Source organism: Odocoileus virginianus, chromosome 11 (assembly GCF_023699985.2).
Source record: "Odocoileus virginianus isolate 20LAN1187 ecotype Illinois chromosome 11, Ovbor_1.2, whole genome shotgun sequence".
Taxonomy (NCBI): domain Eukaryota; kingdom Metazoa; phylum Chordata; class Mammalia; order Artiodactyla; family Cervidae; genus Odocoileus; species Odocoileus virginianus.
The window spans coordinates 4,579,802-4,600,991 of NC_069684.1; the positions used below are offsets into that span (position 1 = coordinate 4,579,802).

At 38.8% G+C, this 21,190-nt stretch overlaps 1 long non-coding RNA gene across 4 annotated transcripts; it reads right to left on the reverse strand.

Moving 5' to 3' along the window:
* Nucleotides 1–1,354: 1,354 nt before the first annotated feature.
* LOC139037419 (uncharacterized) lies at nt 1,355–21,099 on the reverse strand. Of its 4 annotated transcripts, XR_011490207.1 has the most exons (5): nt 20,466–21,099; nt 11,762–11,886; nt 11,363–11,497; nt 5,117–5,305; nt 3,058–5,013 (listed from the first exon to the last, which is right to left on the reverse strand). It is a non-coding gene; the product is annotated as an uncharacterized lncRNA (long non-coding RNA). The 4 variants fall into 4 exon arrangements; XR_011490206.1 differs by lacking the exons at nt 11,363–11,497; nt 11,762–11,886 and adding an exon at nt 1,355–1,521 and having other exon boundaries at nt 4,915–5,013; XR_011490208.1 differs by lacking the exon at nt 11,762–11,886.
* Between the last annotated feature and the right edge of the window lie 91 nt (nt 21,100–21,190).

Sequence of the window (21,190 nt, forward strand, 5' to 3'; positions counted from 1 at the left end):
ATTGAGGGTTTGTTAAATGCTGCCCACCTGTGCTATCATTCAGGTAAAGCCACAAATTGAGCACACAGAGTAAACCTCGTGTCTTACGTAACACTTTACGTTTGTATGTGTGACTTTACTAAATGCTCTAAAGAAACCTAACCAACAGCTCTCCTGAATCCTTGAGGACACTGCCGGTGTCTTTAGTCACCATACAGTGTTCTACTTTCCATATGAAATGCCCATCCATTCCCCTCCTCACCTTTAGTCTTAGCTCTTCTCTGAAAATTATCTTCTTATCAAATTCATCTCATTTTAGATATTGATATACTGAAACTAGTGTCTTGTTGCTCTAATTTATTTAAGTCCCGGATTTTAGGTGACATGGACTCACCATCAGATACAAGTCGCTGAGGAACAAGAGGCAAAGGGCAAATGCTGAGGAGGATACAAGTCATCCTTCCTACCTTTGTTTCACTCATTTTTTCACACCCAGTATGTCTTTACCTAAGTGTTTCCAACACTTGTGCGCTCTCGAAGCACATAGTTTTAGGCCATTCTGAAAGGAGTTAATCTGAGAAGGTGGGAGAGACAGCAGAAGAGCCCCCTGGGGGCTTTCTCTTCTGTCCTTCCCTCGTGGAGGCAAGACTGCGAATGAGGTGAAGTGAGGGAGGGCATCGGAAACAGAAACCTAGGCTTTGAGCTCATCTTCCCTTTGATGTGAGGCTGGCAGCCCTGGCCCCGAAGAACTGGACTGACGGGACATTCAGAGCTGCTCAGCTCTGTGGTGAGGATTCCCACTCCTCACAGGCTCAGGCTGAGTCTGTCCTAATCCATGAAAATATATTTATTCGTAATATAGATAATTCAGAGAATTTGCTCTCAACCTTAGGATCCAGTGGCTCAGATGGTAAAGAATCCGCTTGCAATGCAGGAGACACGGGTTTGATCCTTGGGTTGGGAAGATCCCCTGGAGGAGGGCATGGCAACCCACTCCAGTATTCTGGCCTGGAGAATCCCCATGGACAGAGGAGCCTGGTGGGCTCCAGCCCACGGGGTCGCCAAGAGTCGGACACAACTGAGTGACTAAGCACACTTAAGATCCGATTGCTACAGGACAGCCCAACAGGTCTAGATTTCATAATAAGGCCTAGACTGCTTACTGTGCAGTCAGCTCACAAAGTCTTAGATATCATATTTGTATAATTTTATGTATAAGAAATAAATTTCAGAGACAAATAGCTGAAGCAAGGTGGAAGTATTTTCTCCAAAGAATTCCATCTTAGTCGCTCATCTGCTAGTGGGAAAGTGTGACTGTCTCCTTTCATTTCCTGAGAGCCGTTAAAGAATTTGAATAATGAGATGAACATACAGATTAAAACTTTTGAACCAAAAACTATAATTTTGCTTTAAAATATTCATGAAGAATATTATTGTCAAAATCCTTTTTAACTTTTTGTAACAGACTAAAATAAAAATGTGGTGAAGAATCCATCTGCCAAGCAGGAGACACTGGTTCAATCCCTGGGTCAAGAAGATCCCCTGGAACAGAAAATGGCAATTCACTCCAACATCCTTGTCTGGAAAGTCCCATGGGTAGAAGGGCCTGGTGGGCTGCAGGTGTCCGACCGCAAAGAGTCGGACACGAATTAGCAACTGAGCATGCACAAAAACAAAATTAAAGGTTAGTTCATGAGTTTATAAATGTATGATTTTAAAATAAGCTAGGAGGAATTCCCTGGCAGTCCAGTGGTTAGGATTTCATGCTTCCACTGTAGGGTGTATGGGTTTGATCCCTGACTGGGGAACTGAGATCCCATTAAGTCATGCAGCATGGCCAAAAAAAAAGGAAGCTAGGAATTGTAATCTAATTATTCAGTACTTTACATAATAACTGAAAATTTTTATAAAAATATTTTATAAAAAAGCTATAATATCTCCTGCCTTTGTCTTGATATGGGAACCAGTTCTAACCTGTTGGTGGCATATAGATTTTATAGTTCCTGCTTTCTATGATGGAAAACAAAAGCTAATTAATAGCAGCAAGATGCTTGCTCCTTGGAAGAAAAGCTATGACCAACCTAGACAGCATATTAAAAAGCAGAGACATTACTTTGCCAACAAAGTTCTGTCCAGTCAAAGCTATGGTTATTCCAGTAGTCATGTATGGATGTGAGAGTTGGACTGTAAAGAAAGCTGAGTGATGAAGAATTGATGCTTTTGAACTGTGGTGTTGGGGAAGACTCTTGAGAGTCCCTTGGATTGCAAGGAGATCCAACCAGTCCATCCTAAAGGAAATCAGTCCTTAATATTCATTGGAAGTATAGATGCCGAATTTGAAATTCCAATACTTTGGCCACCTGATGCAAAGAGCTGACCCACTGGAAAAGACTCTGATGCTGGGAAAGACTGAAGGCAGGAGGAGAAGGGAACGACAAAGGATGAGATGGTTGGATGACATCACCAACTCAATGGACATGAGTTTGAGCAAGCTCTGGGAGTTGGTGGCAGACAGGGAAGGCTGGCGTGCTTCAGTCCTTAGGGTTGCAAAGAATCGGACACAACTAAGCAACTGAACTGAACTGAACTGAACTGTTTATATAGGGCTTCCTGGGTAGCCACTAGTGGTAAAGAACCCTCCTGCAAATGAGGAAGTGAAGAGAGACATGGTTTCAATCCCTGGTTGGGAAAGATCCCCTGGAGTAGGAAATGGCAACCAACTCCAGTATCTCGCCTGAGAAATCCCTCAGACAGAGAAGCCTGGCAGGCTACAGTCCATGGGCTCACAAACACTTAACAGTCTGCAAAACATTGCCACATCTATCTTCTCATTTGTTCCTCAAGGCAATTTTACAGGCAATATTATCATTAGCTAATTTTACTAGTTAAAACCTTGATCCTCCCAGAGGTTAAGTAACACTCCTAGTTTTCTTGACTAATCAATTACAGAACTGAGATCTGACCTGCATTTCCTGCTCTGTATATTGTACCTTTGGCTTGGGTAAATTATCTTGGTCAAGTTTTTTGATCAATATGGACTTTATCTTTCTCTGAAAAATACAGGGAGTATTTAATTGATTTTAATTTTTTTTTTTTTTTGGCATACTCTTGGCAGACATGGGAGTGAATTTTTTTTTTTTTTTTGTAACCTACAGGACAAATCATAAGTGAAGAGAATTAGATATAATCAACACCTTATCAGACTGAGTTAATTTGCTACATGATGATTCTCTCCCAAGACTGAATTTAAACCTGAATGTAACGTCTACCTTAAAACCTGTATATAGTGAAGTCAGGCATGTCATGTGCTCAGTGGTGTGTGAATCTCTGTGACCCCATAGACTGTAGCCTGCCAGGCTCCTCTGTCCATGGGATTCCCCAGGCAAGAATACTGGAGTGGGTTGCCATTTCCTATTCTCGAGGATCTTCCCAACCCAGGGATTGAAGTAGAGTCTCTTGCATCTCCTGCATTGGCAGTGGATTCTTTACCACCATGCTATATATATGTAGTGAAGTCATAGAAAGATAAAAATAAAGAATTTGAATGACTACAATGAATGTTTCCTTTGGAAATTAACTTGGTTAAAAAAAAAGAATTAAAAATATTAAATTATTCAATATCATTTTAATATTAATTCAAAAAGATACATGCACTCCTATATTCACATATCGGTTCAGTTCAGTTCAGTCACACTGTCATGTTCAGCTCTTTGCGACCCCATGGACTGCAGCTCACCAAGCTTCCAGGTCCATCGCCAACTCTCACAGCCTGCTCAAGCTCATGTCCATTGAGTCAGGATGCCATTCAACCATCTTATCCTCTGTTGTCCCCTTCTCCTCCTGCCTTCAATCTTTCCCAGCATCAGGGTCTTTTCCAGAGAGTCAGCTCTTTTTTTTTTTAATTTTATTATTATTTTTTTTTTATTAGTTGGAGCCTAATTACTTTACAGAGGGTCAGCTCTTTGCATCAGATGGACAAAGTGTTGGAGCTTCAGCTTCAGCATCCTTCCAAGGATTATTCAGGACAGATTTCCTTTAGGATTGACTGGTTTGATTTCTTTGCAGTCCAATGGACTCTCAAGTGTCTTCTCCAACACCACAGTTCAAAAGCATCAATTCTTTGGTGCTGAGCTTTCTTTGGAGTCCAGCTCTGACATCCATACATGACTACTAGAAAAACCATAGCCTTGACTAGAAAGACCTTTGTTGACAGAATCGTAAAACTTGTATGATGTTCTACCTCCCATAGACCTTTGGTCATCTTCTCACCTAGGACGTTTCATGTAATTATCCCCAAACATTGATTAAACCTCAAGGAAAGGGCCTTAAAGCAAACTTCATTTATTCTTTTCCTTAAACTAAGAGGCTGGTGGCAAATTTAAAGAAAAATCAGCAGAATCAAGGCTTGTTTCTAAGCAAAGAGGAAATGCAGGGAATCCAGAAGTTAGTGAATTTCTTTATACAAAATGACTGTGTCATACTTATTCTTTACTGCCAAATCATGTTGCTAATCTTATAAAAATACTTTTAACTTCTTTGACCTCAAGAAGAGTACACTATAGTACTCTTCCTGGCTACAAAAAGGGAAGTAACACTTGGCATGAATTAAAATATTTTAAATTGAAAATGGTAAAAAGCAAGTTGCAAATTATTACCCTGAGCAGAACAAGCTTTGCAATTAATTTTAAACTATGGGAAGAAGCAATCTTTAAAGAAATGAAGGTGGAGAATTAAGCAAACGTATCACTAGCCCAATAACATATTCAAAATTAATATAGTCTGAAAGGATGTAGGGTCACATCTGCTGAGAAAGGCTGTGGTTGGGTATTGACTGAGGATTGACAACATGGGCTTTTAAACCTTGCAAAAATCCATAATTGTTAATATGATTAAAGATAGTGGCCTGTAACAGAAAACCTCAAAATGGAGGCTTACAAGAGACAGAAGTTCCTTGCCTCTCTTGCGCTTCATCCCAGCATCTTGCCTGAAGGTCTAGAATGGCTGCTTAAGCTCTCGCTGCTCTTCATGCAGACACTGCAAGGCCGTAGGAGAGAGTAAGCAGGAGTAAGTGTCACAGACCACAGACCTTATATCTTAAGAAGTACCCCTGGAAGTCCTACCCAGCAGTTACACTTACCATTTCATTGCCCACCTGGTCACAAGCCATGCATCTCTGAGGCTGCACGAGCTGAGATGATGCAGTCCTTTCCTCTGAGCGGCAATCTTAGCATCCTGCTACCGGCAGGGGAGGAGAGAAGAGCCACTGGCATAGACAGTTGAGAGTCTGAGTCACCATTTCTCCAGGTCATGATTAAGGGGGATCCACCTGTTTTGGCCAAGGAAAAACCATAATAGTTGATGGACACCTCTGAGACATTAGCTGCAAAGCAAAGTGCCTGCCTTCAAGTGTCTAAAATAAAAATCAAGACATTGCTATTTGGGTAGCAGGAGTTGGCAAAGCCAAGTCTAACATAGCTATTAAACAATGATCGTGTCTGGGCCATGCAGTCAGGCCACCCAGCTTGAGCTGTGGTAAGTATAAACTTGGGTAAGTCATAAGACAATTCAGATTCCTCTTCTCTGAAGTTGGGAAAAATGTTACCTATTTGTTGAGGTTGCGGTGAGAACTAAATAAGTTAAAAACAGAAAGTTAATCAGTACAAAATTCTGCTGAGGCACAATTGATTGGTAATCAATAAATATGGCTGTTATTAAAGTCTATATTTTATTAATGTTATATCCAAGGCACACATTAAAAGCCTTCATACTACATGAAGGCATATAACGAAAACAAAATTAACTAAATGAACACATTTATTTTATGCTTATTAAATATATATTTAATTTTAGACCACACATTATTACTGCACATAGTCTAATAATCTATATTTCATAGAGAATTTTAAATAAATACAGACTGCTAAAGAAAACCACCACATAAACTTCACAATAAGTAGGACTGTATTTCTCTTTATTATGATTTGTTAGCATGCATTTTTGCAGTATTAAAAACCAAGAAAGTCATATGTAGTATCCACAAAAGAGAATGAAAAAATACACTTAGCTTAAAAATCACTTGATCCTAATTAAAACAAAAGTATATTATAAAATAAAGCCCAGATTCCTGTTAGTGAAATTTCATTTATTTAAAGTTTCATAAAATCTACACTGCATTCCACATGGAAATAATCATATCTCTGATATTCTTTATAAAGTATACTCATTAAAGGAACTGTGGAAATATTGATACACTGATGAATTGCACCCTCCAGTGGGAAAAAAAGTGTTTATCCATAAAAATTTAGTGTGCTTCTGCAGTGCAGGTTTAATATATTCAAAAGAATTTTAACCTAAAAAATTTAATGTAACTGTGTTTTATGACCTTCATTAATGTATATCAACATCTATTCATTTCCTCTGGGTTCCCAGGAAGTTTCTCTGAGTTTCAGAATCTATTATGTAAATAGGCCATTAAATTCTGGGAAAGTAAAAGACTTTCAAAGCAAAAATTTTTAAAGAAAAGTAAAAGATAAAATTGGACACACACACACATATATTGGATGTTTTCTAGAAGAATATCCTTTACTCTGTGTTTAATGCAGAAATAATTTAGATATACTATACCACATCACCAGACAAATGTTTCATTCCTCTTCAAAACATGTTTGATTTTTTCAATGGGAAAAATGTGAATCACTGATTGTAAAACTATTATTTTTCAGAAAGAACTGAAAGGCTGAACACATCTCTATGATTTTCACTATAGTCTGAAAAGCATACAAGCTGACACCAACCAGATTTAAGAGGTATGCTTTGACTCCAAAACTGAACTCATCCCATGATATTCTATGTCACTCCTATGGTTATCAACCCCTTGCTCCATCTTTTTCTGTTTCTCATGAATCAACAGCATACTATCAAACCAGGAGGAGGTATCACCTAAAACTGAGGTCTTTTTCTTAACTGGCATGTCTCCTTGAAATGCTTCCCTCCTTTGCTTTCTTCTCTCTGCTGCAATGTGACCTCTAAAAATCTCCTTTATTTTCCCGATTCTTCTCTAGCCTTGCCTTACACACCACACACCATACATACTAGGCAAAATGAAAGCCTGATGACCCAACTTGACCACCTTCCATCCCAGCACACTCTTTAGAGGATTTACAAGTCTCTTCCTTGCAGATGGTCATGCTAAGCAATAAAATTCTCATAATGGTTACCACTTTGCCAAACAAACATCTGATGTCCTTGACAAATCAACTTAAAGCTTTCTGGCAGAAGAAAGCAAACCTGATCTTTGTTACCCGAGGCTCTTACAGCACAGGGCCTAATTCTGACACCCTCCATCTCCTCCCTGCTTCTTTCATCTTGTCTCGTATCAGAAACCCTTCTGGAACCAGCGTAGGCATTGAGCTGTCAAGTATGATTTGTTCTCACCCCTCTTGAATACATTCTTCAACCTAATTCAGTGTGTTGCAGTTTCCAGGTTTAACTTCTACTTCTTTAAAGTGTTTTCTTTATTCCACTTGTTTTACTTATTACAAATATTTCTACTTTATTTTACTCAGTTCTTTTTTTTATCCTTTAAAAATGTAACCCCCACTCCCTCAACTTTTTTTTTAACTTAAATGTAGTCAGTTTACAATATTGTGCTAGTTTCAGGTGTAAAGAATAGTGATTCAGTATTTTTACATACTATATTCCTTTATAGGTCATTGGAAGATAATGAGTAGAATTCTCTGTGCTATACAGTATATCCTTGTTGCTTGCCTACTTTATACATAGTAGCTTGTGTCTGTTAATCCCTTACCACTAATTTGTCCCTCCAGGGGTGAAGATTCTGCCTTCCTGTGCAGGAAATGCAGGTTGGATCCCTGGCTGGTAAACTAAGATCTCACATGCCTCAGGGCAACTAGAGAAGCCCACGCACTACAATGAAGATCCCTCATGTCGCAACTAAGACCCCACTCAGCCAAATAAACAAACTTTTAGGGAAAAAAACAGGATGCTTTCCTGGTGGCTCAGGTGACAAAGAATCTTCCCGCAATGCAGAAGACCCTGGTTCGATTCCTGCATTAGGGAGATGCCCTGGAGAAGGGCAAGGCAACCCACTCCAGTTTTCATGCCTGGAGAATCCCATGGACAGAGGAGCCTGGTCACAAAGAGTTGGACACGACTGAGCCACTAACACTCTTCTCCTTCCTTTCACCCTTTACCCTTTAGTAAGCACAGATTTGTTTTCTGTATCTGCAAGGCTGCTTCTGTTTTGTATATACATTCATTTGTATTAGTTTTCAGATTCTATATATAACTGGTATCATATATCATTTGTCTTTTTCTGACATTTTACCAAGTATAATATTCTCTAGGTTCATTCATGTTGCTGCAAATGGCATTATTTCATCCTTTTATGGCTGAATAATATTCCATTATGTATGTCTACTACCTCTCCTGAATCCAGTCACCTGCTGATGAGCATTTGGGTTGCTTCCATGTTTTGGCTATTATAAACAGTGCTGCTATGAACACTGGGGTACATGAATCTTTTCCAATTATTGCTTTCATTTTTTTCTGGATATATACCCATCACTGGATAATATGGTAGTTCTAGTTTTAGTTTATTAGGATACCTCCATACTGTTTCACATAGTAGCTGTACCAATTTACATTCCCATCAACCGCTCCAGTATTCTTGCCTGGAGAATCCCATGGACAGAGGAACCTGGTAGGCTACAGTCCATGGGGTTGAAAAGAATTGGATGCAACTGAGCAACTATCACACAACAATTTACAAAGATTTCATTTCCTCCATATCCTATCCAACATTTGTTATTTGCAGACTTTTTGATGACAGCCATCTGATAGGTGTGAGATGATGTCTCATTATGGTTTTGATTTCCATTTCTCTAATAATTAGTGAAGCTGATCATCTTTTCATGTGCCTGTGAACCACCTGTATGTCTTCTGTGGAAAAACATTTATTCAAGTATTCTGTGCATTTCTCAATTGGATCATTTGTTTTTTGAGTCTGGGTTGTATGAGTTGTTTGTATATTATGGAAATTAACCCCGGTCAGTTGAACCATTTGCAAATATTTTTTCCCGTCCCGTAGGTTTTCTTTTTGTTTTGTCGATGGTCTTCTTTCTTTGCTGTGCAAAAGCTGTTAAATCAATTATTACAGGTCCCACTTGTTTTTTATTTCTTTTGCCTCAGAAGACTGATGAAGAAAATACTGCCATGATTTATGTCAGAGTGCTTCCCCTATGTTTTCTTCTAAGAGTTTCATGGTTTTATGTTTTACATTTAGGTCTTTAAACTATTTTGAGTTTATGTTTGTATATTATGTGAGGAAATGTCCAAAGAGATCCATATTTTTTACTTCCCTCCCCCACATATTGTGTTTTTGATGTCATTATTTTGCATCTTCATGCTTATCACTTCTCTGTTCATTGTAGTTATAGTTGCTTTCACAATTTTGTTTTCTTTTTTTAAATCTACATACTGGCTTATTTAAGTGATCTTCAGTCCTTCTATGTATTTGCCCTTCCTGTTGGGATTTTCCTTTTCCTATAGATTTTTGCTTCTTTTCCATTTAAAGGTAACATAAAGCAATCTTGAAAAAGAACAAAACTGGAGGCATGATACTTCCTGATTTCAAGCTGTGTAATCAAAGCAATATAGTATTGGCATGAAAACAGATACGCTGAACAATGGAATAGAATCAAGTCCCCAAAGTAATCCTGTGCATATATAGTCAATTAACTGACAAATGAGCAAGATATACAATGGGGGAAAGACAGTCTTTTCAGTAAATGTGTTGGGAAACCTGGACAGCCACATGCCAAAGAATGAGACTGGACCCCTTCTCTTACACCATGCACAAAAATAAACTCAAAATAGACTAAAAGCTTAAAGGTAAGACTTGAGACCATAAAACATTTAGAAGAAAACAGATGGCAAACTCCTTGGCATTGCTATCAGCAATGATTTTTTGGATTTAACAAAAGCAAAAATTAACAACTGTAACTACATCAAATTAAAATCTTCTGCATAGCAAAAGAAACCATGAGCAAACTGAATAGTCAACTTTCAGGATGGGAGAAAATATTTGCAAACCACTTACCTAATAAGGGGTTAATATCCAAAATATACAAGGAACTCATACGATTCAAGAATAACCCAATGAAAAAATGGGCAAAGGACCTATAGTTTTTCAAAGACATACAAATGGCCACCAAGTACATGAAAAGTTGCTCAACATCACTAATCCTCAGGGAAATGCAAATCTAAACCACAATGAGATGTCACTTCTCATCCATTAGGATGTTTATTATCAAAAAGACAAGAGATAATAAATGTTGGTGAGGATGTGGAGGAAAGGAAATTTTTGTACACTGTTAGCAGAAATATAACCTGATACAATCACTGTCAAAAACAGTTTGGAGGCCCCTCAAGAAATTAAAAATAGAACTACCATATGATACAACAATCCCACTTCTGAGAATATATCCATAGAAAGTGAAACCATTATCTCAAAGTAATATATGCACTCCTGTGTTCATTGCAGTATTCAAAATAGCCAAATTATGGAAACAACGTCAGTGTCTGTAAACAGATAAATGCATAAAGAAAATTTTATATTTCCTTATATGTATTATTCAGCCTTAAGCAAAAGAAGGTAATTCTGCCTTTTGCAACCGAAAGGCATCATGTTAAGTGAAATAAGCCAGACACACATACAAAGACAAATACGAATACTGTCAATACATATTACCACTTACATGTGGAATTAAAAAAAAAAAGGTCAAACTCATAGAAATGGAGAGTGCAAAAGCAGCGGCCAGGGCCTGGGAGGTAGGGGAAGCAGGGAGAGACTGACAAAAGGGCACCAACGTTCAGTTATCATGAATAAGGTGTGAGGCTCTGATACACAGCATGGTGACGATGACAACATAGTGCTGTATGATTGGAATTTGCTCAAAGAGTAGAACTTAAATGTTTTCACTAAAAAAGTCATGTGAGGTGATGGATGTGTGGAAAACATGTGACGTGATGGATGTGTTAATTAACTTGATGGTGTATTAACTTACAATGTATATGCATGTCAAATCACCACATTGTGCATTTTAAATATATTGATTTTATTGTCAATTATACCTCAATAAAGTTGAAAAAAAAATTTTATTCTAGGTAGCAGAGAAGTCCCCGAGACTGTGTTAAGTTTTCACAGCCCTTGTGTTTTCATAAAGTGACAGCGACAAAGCTTTCTGATCCCTTGCTAGGCATCTGTGACGCGCTTTGACTTTGGAGTCTAAAGACTAAGAGCCTGTAAGCACTGCGACATTATCTGACACATTTTCTTTATGGTACTTTTTAAAAAACTTACTTTTCCTCATCAAAAAATGTTGTTGTTGTTGTCCAGTCACTCAGGCATGTCCAACTCTTTGTGACCCCATGGATTCCGTCTCCCAGATTTTACTCCAACTCATATCCATTGAGTCAGTGATGCCAAAAATACATGCTTATAATAGAAGAGTTGACATATTTTTTAAAAAAATTGAAGAAAATATATCACCCCACAACCTATAGAGAATTTCTATTAATGTTCTGACACATTTTTCCAAATTTCACCCAGTATAACTTTTTTACACGTGACCATACCATGTGAACATAAAGCACTCTTTTTTACACATAAAAATTATATAGGCATTTTCTATGCTGTTACAATTAAAAAAATGAGTATACCATTTTTATTTAATGTAATTCATATAAAATAAAATTTAACCTTGTAAACCATGCAATTCAGTGGTTTTTCAATTCCTGAGTTGGGAAGATCGGCTGGAGAAAGAATACGCTGCCCACTCCAGCATTCTTGGGCTTCTCTCGTGGCTCAGCTGGGGAAGAATCTGCCTGCAATGCAGAAAACCTCGGTTTGATCCTTGCGTTGGGAAGATCCTCTGGAGAAGGGGAAGGTTACCCACTCCAGTATTCTGGCATGGAGAATTCCATGGACTGTATAATCCATGGGGTCGCAAACAGTCAGACACAACTGAGCGACTTTCACTTTCACTTAGAGTATTCACAAAGTTGCACAATAAACTTACAATCTAATTTTAGAACAGTTTCATTACCCCAAAGGAAATCTGCACCCATCAGCAGTCATTCTTCTACTCCGCTTTTCCTTAGCCCCTTACAACTACTAATCTACTTTGTTTTTGTGAATTTCACTATTCCATTTCATATAAATGGAATTATATACTACGTGGTCATTTACATTTCACATCTTTCACTTAGCAGAATTTTTTCAAGACTCTGTTAATAGCATGTATCAGTACATTTTTTTCCATTTATTTTTATTAGTTGGAGGCTAATTACTTTACAATATTGTAGTGGTTTTTGCCATACATTGACATGGATTTACATGTATTCCCCATCCCGATCCCCTCTCCCACCTCCCTCTTCACCCGATCCCTAGATGTCCATCAGCAGACGAATGGATAAGGAAGCTGTGGTACATATACATCATGGACTATTACTCAGCCATTAAAAAGAATTCATTTGAATCAGTTCTAATGAGATGGATGAAACTGGAGCCCATTATACAGAGCGAAGTAAGCCAGAAAGATAAAGAACATTACAGCATACTAACACATATATATGGGCTTTAGAAAGATGGTAATGATAACCCTATATGCAAGACAGAAAAACAGACACAGATGTATCAGTATTTTAATACCTTTTATGACAAAACAGTATTAAACTCTATGAATAAGCCAGGTTTTATTATCTATTTATCAGCATGGACATCTGGGTTGCTTCCACCTTTTGGCAATTATGAATAATACTGCCATAAACTTTCGTGTACAAGTTTCTGTGTGAAAATGAGTTTTTAGTTTTCTTAGGTATGGTTAGATAGCATCACTGACTCAATGGACATGAATCTGGGCAAACTCCAGGAGACAGTGAAGGAAGGACAGGAAAGTCTGGCATGTTGCTGTCCGTGGGGTCAGACTTTGAGACTGAACAACAGGTATATACCTAGGAGTGGAATTGCTAGGTCATATGGTAACTCTTGTATTACAACTCTTGTTTCTCTTTTTGAGAAACTGACAAAACATTTTTCAAAGTAGGTGCCCCATTTCATGTTCCCACCAGCAGTGTATGAGGGTTTCAACTTCTCCACAGCCTTGCCAATGTTTGTTATCTATCTTTTTAATAATGACAATACTAGTTGGTGTAATGTAGTAGGTATGTAACTGTGGTTTCAATTTACATTTCTATACAGACTGTGACATTGAACAACTTTTCATGTTTTTATTGGCCTTTATATATCTTCTTTGGAAAAATGTCTATTCAAATCCAATGTCCATTTTAAAAACTGGATTATTTTATTTTTGGATTCATGAAGTTTTTAAGCAGAATCTGGATACTAGATCATCAGATTTATCATGTGCAAATATTTTCTCCCATTCTTAGGTTGTCTTTTCACTTTCCTGATAGTGTCCTTTCTTAGAGAGCTTGTCACTTTCCAACCACGCTTTTCTTACTTTTTAAAAATTTCTATTTTTCCCTGCAGAAACTAACAGGGAGCCAGCCTGCAAATCTGAGTGCCAGCCCAGCATCACATGCAGAATTTTGAAGGGAAGACTTGAAGTTAATACACAATAACTTAACAAATGGCACACAGGAAAGTAAGAGTTTCTTATCAACTGTATACTGCTTTTTTTAAAAACAACAACAAAAAAACTTTAGGGTTTTAAAAAAAATAAGTGGTATGGTCCAGGGGTTAAGAATCCATCTTCCAATGCAAGGGGCACGGGTTCAATCCCTGGTTGGGAAACTAAGATCCCACATGCCACCAGACAACTAGGCCCCAACTACTGAGCCCATGCACTCTAAAGCCTGTGTGCCACAACTAGGGGGAAGGCTCTGTGCCATGATGAAGAGCCCATGTGCCACGAGGAAAGATCCCACACACCACAACTAAGACCCAACGCAGTCAAATACATAAATAAGTAAATATTTTAAAAAATAACTTTTCATTTTACTGATATCTGTTTTTGGTTGTTTCCAGTCTTATAATGTCTGGAAATTTTTGGGGGGGGGGCAGGGCAGGTGCTAATTTCTTGAAATTAATGGATAGATCAAGAATTTTCAGTTTTTCTTCTAGTGTGAGCATTTAAAGTTGCCCTCTACATATGATTTCGGCTATATCACATTTGTTTTGAAATATATTTTTATTATTATCCAGTTCCAAATAAGTTGTAAATTATATTGTGATTATTTTCTTTTATCTTTAGGCTATTTCAGTTCAGTTCAGTCACTCAGTCTTGTCTGATTCTTTGCAACCCCATGGACTGCAGCACGCCAGGCCTCCCTGTCTATCACCAACTCCTGGAGCTTGCTCAAACTCATGTCCATAGAGTTGGTGATGCCATCCAACCATCTCATCCTCTGTCATTCCCTTCTCCTGCCTTCAATCATTCCCAGCATCAGGGTCTTTTCCAATAAGTTGGCTCTTCACATCAGGTGGCCAAAGTATTGGAGCTTCAGCTTCAGCATCAGTCCTTCCAATGAATATTCAGGACTGATTTCCTTTAGGATTAACTGGTTTGATCTCCTGACAGTCCAAGGGATTCTCAAGAGTTTTCTCCAACACCACAGTTCAAAAGCATCAATTCTTCGGCACTCAGCTTGCTTTAGGCTATTTACTATAGGCTTGTTGTTGTTGTGTAGGCGATAAGTCCTGTCGGATTCTTTTGTGACCCCAGGGACTGCAGTCTGTCACATTCTTCTGTCCATGGGATTTCCCAGGCAAGAACACTGGAGTGGGTTGCCATTTCCTTCTCCAGGGGATCTTCCCAACCCAGGGATGGAACCCGCATCTCCAGCATTGATTGGCAGGTGGATTCTTTACCACTAGCCATCCAAGTATTAATGAATTTCCAAACATTTTGGGTTTTCAAGTTATCTTTTCTGTACTAATATGACAATGTTATATATATAATTAGTATATAAAATATTATATACTAGTTATTATACACTAGTATATAAAATATTTTATAATAGTATATACTTGTCTTCTTATATATGTAAATAAAATAGTACATATGTACACACATATGGACAGGTAGGCATTTATCAGTATATAAAATATATACATAATTGAGTACAGACATACATATTTGAAATTGCTATATCTTCTTCATGGATTGAAGACTGTATTATTATTACATGGCCTTCTATCTTAAATGAATCATTTATGCCTAAGTCTACTTTGCCTGATATTAATATAGGTACAGCAATCTATCTTTGGTTAGTATTTGCATAGTGTATCATTTTCCAACTATATACTTTTAACTTTTCTTCAAATTTAAGCACTGTCTGCAGTAATCAAGTTTTTGTAGTAATGAAATCTGTAATAGCAAGTTTTTAATCTTTTTTCATTCAGTCTGTTAATCACTGTCCTTTTAATTGAATAATTTGGTCAATTTCCAGTTAAGTCATTAATTATTACATTTGACTTTAGATCTTCCATCTTACTACATTTTTCTATTTGTTTCAAATGTTGTTGCTCTTTCTCTCCTTTTCTTTTTCTTTTTTTCTCAGTGTTCAACTTCCTTACCTCTATTAGCCTACTTATTAAACATTTATTTAATTTTGCTTTTAGTAGTTACCAGAGGTTATAATAAACACCCTTGAGTTATTATAGTTATATATAAATTAGAACTTTTAATACATGCTGAGTCTGGAGCTAGTGAATCCTCTCAAGATTGGCTTATTTCAACTAGTTTTTATCTTTCTTCTCATTTGAAGGATTTTTTTCTAGCTTAGCAGTTGTCTTCTAGAGCATCATGAAGATGTCTTTGGCTTCAAAAACTTCTACTGGGAAGTCAGCTCTTGGTCTAGTTTTGCTCCTCTAATGCCAATACTCTTTTTTTTTTCTCCTGCATGCGTGCCCGCTAAGTTGATTCAGTCACGTCTGACTGTGTGCGACCTTAGGTACTGTAGCCTGCCAGGCTTCTCTGTCTATGTGATTCTCCAGGCAAGAATACTGGAGTGGGTTGCCATGCGCTTGTCCAGGGGATCTTCCCAACCCACGGATCGAACCTGCATCTTTTTTGTCTCCTGCACCGGCAGGGAGTTCTAGCACCACTAGCGCCACCTGTGAAGTCCCTTTCTTCTCCTATGGATGCTTTAAAATTTTTTTCCTTACTTCCAATTTTCAGCAGTTTTACTATGACATGCCCAATTTTACTCTTCTATGAACTTATTTTGCTTGGAATTCCTACTTTTTCTTGAATCTCTGGCTTGATATTTTTCATCAATGGGAAATTCTCAGCTATTCTTTTTAAAATGCTACATCTTCCTCATTCTCATTTTCCTCTCCTGCTGCTGTGGTTCTATTAAGAATGTTTGGTGTTTTATGTGTTCTAAAGATTTCTTTTCCTCTTTTCTGTATTACCTATTCTTGGTTTCTTTGTGTTTTATTCTGGATATTTCTTCTGATTTATCTTTTACTTCAATAGTTTCTCTTCAGTTCTTTCTAATCGTAGGTTAAACATACCCACTCTTCTTAGATTTACCTATTATATTTTCCTGTTCTAGAATTTGTATTTGATTTCCATTTTTTTGTTTAAAATTTCAATATTCTCTGTCAATTCCTTGAACGTGTCACTCATAGTTTATTTGTTGTTGCTGTATTGGCCTAATAAATTCATTTTCTTCATCTTCTGTGGATCTGTTTTATCTGTTTTGTCTCTTACTTTTTTGGAAATAGCCTTTGTATGTATAGGTGTGTGTTTGAGGCTGGATATTATATATTAAAACTTAACAAGTTAGGAATTCCTTGGCGGTACAGATTATGACACCACACTTTCACTGCTGAGGGCCCAAGATCGATACCTCGTCAGGGAACTAAGATCCCACAAGTCATGTAGAATGAGGATGATGTCATCATAATCAAGACAGGATTGGTTTTGCTTCTGGCAGGCAGGTAGGCTAAAAGAAGGAGCAGTTCCTCATTGTCTTTCTCAAATAAGGAAAAAAAAACATTAAGAGCTTCAGTGCATGACGACTGGTCTATTTCTGGTACACTCTTACTCACAGGTTGGGACTTTCAGAGTTCCAGCTGAAAACATGGGGTGTTTATTAGGGTCCTTTTTTTGTGGGCTTCCCTGGTGGCTCAGATAGTAAAGCATCTGCCTGCAATGTGGTAGACCTGGGTTCAATCCCCGGGTCAGGAAGATCCTCTGGAGAAGGAAATAGCAACCCACTCCAGTACTCTTGCCTGGAAAATGCCATGGAGGGAGGAGCCTGGTGGGCTACGGTCCATGGGATGGCAAAGAGTCAGACACGACTGAGCAATGTCACTTTTTTTGTGGGAGGGGATACTGGAATTGCTGATACTAGAATTCTTCCGTGTAAAATATTTTTAAGTTTATATAGTTGATTTAACAATTTTCTTCCCTTAATTGCTTCTAAATTCTGACTCATGGTGAGAGAGACCTTCAAAATTTACTGTTATTTTGTTATAGTCCTTTTATAGGTTAGATTTTTAAATTTACATTTTTTTATTCATCTGAAATTTATCTTTATTAGCTGAGGTTATATACAACTTACTTTTATTCCTGATGCCTACCTGTTTATCTATTTTAATTTATTGGACAGCCTTATATTTTTGTCACAGACTTGAAACTTTACCTTTTTAAATAGTAAACTGACCTGTGAATTTTGATTTGTGGACTTTCAACTTTTCCATTGTTTCCTTGCATGTCTGTGTTTGTGACATATTTTAATGACTTTAATTGACTGTCATGCAATACTCTGTATAAATTTAAGGTGTATAATTTGATCAGCTATATGTATAGGCTAGTGAAATTATCACTAAAATCAAATTTTTCTTGTGCGCTTTTTTAATCTATACAAATTCTGGTGCCACCTGCTGTGACTAAGCAAAAACTGTCATTTTAATCTGTAGTTTGTGTAGTTTTTTGATAAATCAAATCATATAGAATATACTCATTTTGTCTTTCATTCATAGTTATCTGTTTTGTTGCCTTTGGCACTAGTCTGTTCCTTCTTACTGCTAAGTAATGAAAGCGTTAGTCACTCAGTCATGCCTCACTCTTTGCAACCCCATGGACTATAGCCCGCCAGGATCCTCTGTCCATGGAGTTTTCCCAAGCAAGAATACTGGACTGGGTAGCCATTTCCTTCTCCAGGGGATCTTCCCAACCCAGGGATCGAACCTAGTCTCCTACATTGCAGGTGAATCCTTTACCATTTGAGTAGTTTGAGACTCATCCAGGTTGTTGCCTTTGGCATTACTTTGTTCCTTCTTATTGCAGGAATAGTATTCTACATATTTGTTTATCCACTTGCCTCTTATTGGACATTTGGGTTGATCCCAATTTGGGGCTATCATAAGTAAAGCTGCTATAAAACTTTGTATATAAGACTTTGTGTGGATATAACACTTTGATTTCTCTTGAATAAAGATGGAATGGCTAGTCTATATGACGTGTGACTTTCCAAAATTGTTCAACTGTTTTCTAAGGTGCTTATACCATTTTACATTTCAGGAAGAAGTGAATAAAGGACTTCCCTCGTGGTTCAGTGGTTATGAATCCACCTTGCAATGCAGGGGATGTGGGTTCAATCCCTGGTCTGGGAACTATTGAGCCTCAACTATTGAGCCCTCCCACAACTAGGGAGTCCACACACCGAAAGTGAGAAAATCCTGCATGACGAAGCAAAGATCCCAAGAGCTGCAACTAAGACTGAGATTTCCAGTCGATGTATCATCATCAGTTGGTATATCTATCTTCCAGCTGAAACATCTTCATCAACACTTGATATTATCAGTCAAGTATAGTTATTCTTATGGATGGACCTCACTGTGGCTTTAATTAGAATCTCCTTTAAGATGCAATTTAAAGATAATACCTTTCACATATTTATCTCTTTTCAAGAAATGTCTGATCAAGTATTTTACTCATTTTAAATATTTTTTTTCCTTCTCATTAGCTGTAATAGTTCTTTTTACTTGGTGGACATATGTTTTTCAAATATATTCCCTTCATCTGCCTTTTGATTTTCTTAAACATGTATTTAGCTACACTGGGTCTCAGTTGCAGCATGTGGGATCTAGTTCCCTGACCAGAGTTCAAACTCCAGCCCCCTGCATTGGGGGCATACAGTCTTAGACAATGGACCAACAAAGAAGTCCCTTGATCCACATCTTTACAATATGGACTCTTCTAATCTATGAATATGACATATTTCAATTATTTAGGTCTTCTTTAATGTCTCTGAATTGTGTTTTAGGGAGAGTGCTCAGGTATTTCATATTCCCAGGTATTTTATATTTCTGACACTGTCAAATAACACCTTTTATGACTAAGTTTATTTAAAATGTTACATGCAGGGTACAGAATAGTTATTCAATGGATATTCAGTGAGTAAACGAAGACACACATTTTCATCTTCAGAAATAAATTTGTGAAACAGCCTTTTAAAGGATGTTGAATTAAGACCACGACAGATCAGCAAAAGGAAGCTATAGGAAAGAGGTTCTCAAGAGTGTAGATCTCCTTCTGTCTTGGCTTTCTGGCTCTGCGCTTTCCTTGTGGGCACCCACCCCACTGCTACTTCCTTTGACAAAGACTTCTGACACCTTAGGAACCTGGATGTTGGTGCCACATGGTTGAGGAAACTACAAAGGCATTATTTTTCAATTTTATTTTCCTATTGTTCATTGCTAGTGTACTAGTGACGGTTCTCCAGAAAAAGAGAACTGACAGGATAGATAGATATTCTAAGGAATTGACTTGCATGGTTGATTCTTGGGGCTAGTAAGCCTGAAATCCATAGGACAGGCCTATGGATAGAAGTTTCCATAGGAAACTCAGGTAAGAGTTTATGTTCCAATCTTCAGTCCAAACACTTCACAGCATCAGGCTGAAAACCCAGGCAGAGTTTTCAGGTTGAAGTCCTGAGGAGAACAACTTCGCTAGAAAGCTCAGTCTTTGCTCTAAGACGATCCACTGATTGGATGAGGTCTAACAAAGATTCTCCTAGACCAAATTTTAATCAGGCTCCTCTAAACTCCCTTCTCAGTTAGGTTCTCACTTTTGAGCTTCTGTACTTGTCTCTGCATTCCTCAATTATCCAGCTAGGTCTGTTTAGCCGGAATACCACCCCCCCCCCTCTATATCTGATACCTGCTTCCTTAACCTCTTCCCCAACCCCACCCCACCAGGTGATGTCTGACCAATCCCACCTGCCTACAACCAGAATTCTGTTGGGTCAGTTTAGCCAAAATCCCCCCACACCCCGCGTTATCTCTTGGCAGTTCTCCATCCACTGACATGCCTGCCACCCCCAGGCAGCTCCTGGTCTGCAAATTCCCACTCTTCCTGGTCTGGAATTGAACCCAGTCTCTACCCACCCCAGGACAAAATCCCACTGAACAAAGTTTGCCTTACCGTTAACAAGTGTCAGGAATAACTTTTCTGTACCAGGTCCATCCACAGGGGAACTGGGAATGGGTTTTGGAAAACCACACGACTAGGACCCTCTACTAAACGTGTAGTCTTCGGGGAACCAACCCCGGCATCACCCGGGGCTGTGCTACAGACGCACAATCCTGGACACTGGCCCCAAAAGTTAGTCTGTGGACCTTCTTTTCTCCTTGTTTCGGCTTTGTTTCCTGTCCTACCAGCTGTATGCTTATACGTACACTTTTCTGTGGACGGTAAGAAGTCAAACACTAATTTTAGGAGCAACCGCGTTAGCTGCGTCCAGCTGGGTTCTTCAGACCCGGTGCGGCGTTGGCGGAGACGGTGTCGCCCGCAGCTGAGGGGCCGCCGCGAACTGCCCCAGGCCGGGAGGACGCCGTCCGCTCGCGCCGCGGTGCCCCCGCCCAGTCCTACGCAACTCCGCCTCGTCTTCTCCTCCGCCGGTCCCCGCAAGGCTGTCCCCCAGGGCCAGACTGGCTTGGTCACAGCGGCCACAGAACCGCCGCGAAAACCTGGACTAACGGGCTCGGGGTGTCGTCGCTGGGGTAGCTCTGGAGGGGGGCATCACGGAGCGTGCGCAGGGACGGTGAGCGCGCACACATGCGCAGGGCCGCGCGCTGGGTGGGGGTGGTGTCGGGCGGCAGCGAGGCTGCGCGCGGCTGACGTGTTCGGTGGCCGCCTCGGCTGCGGCG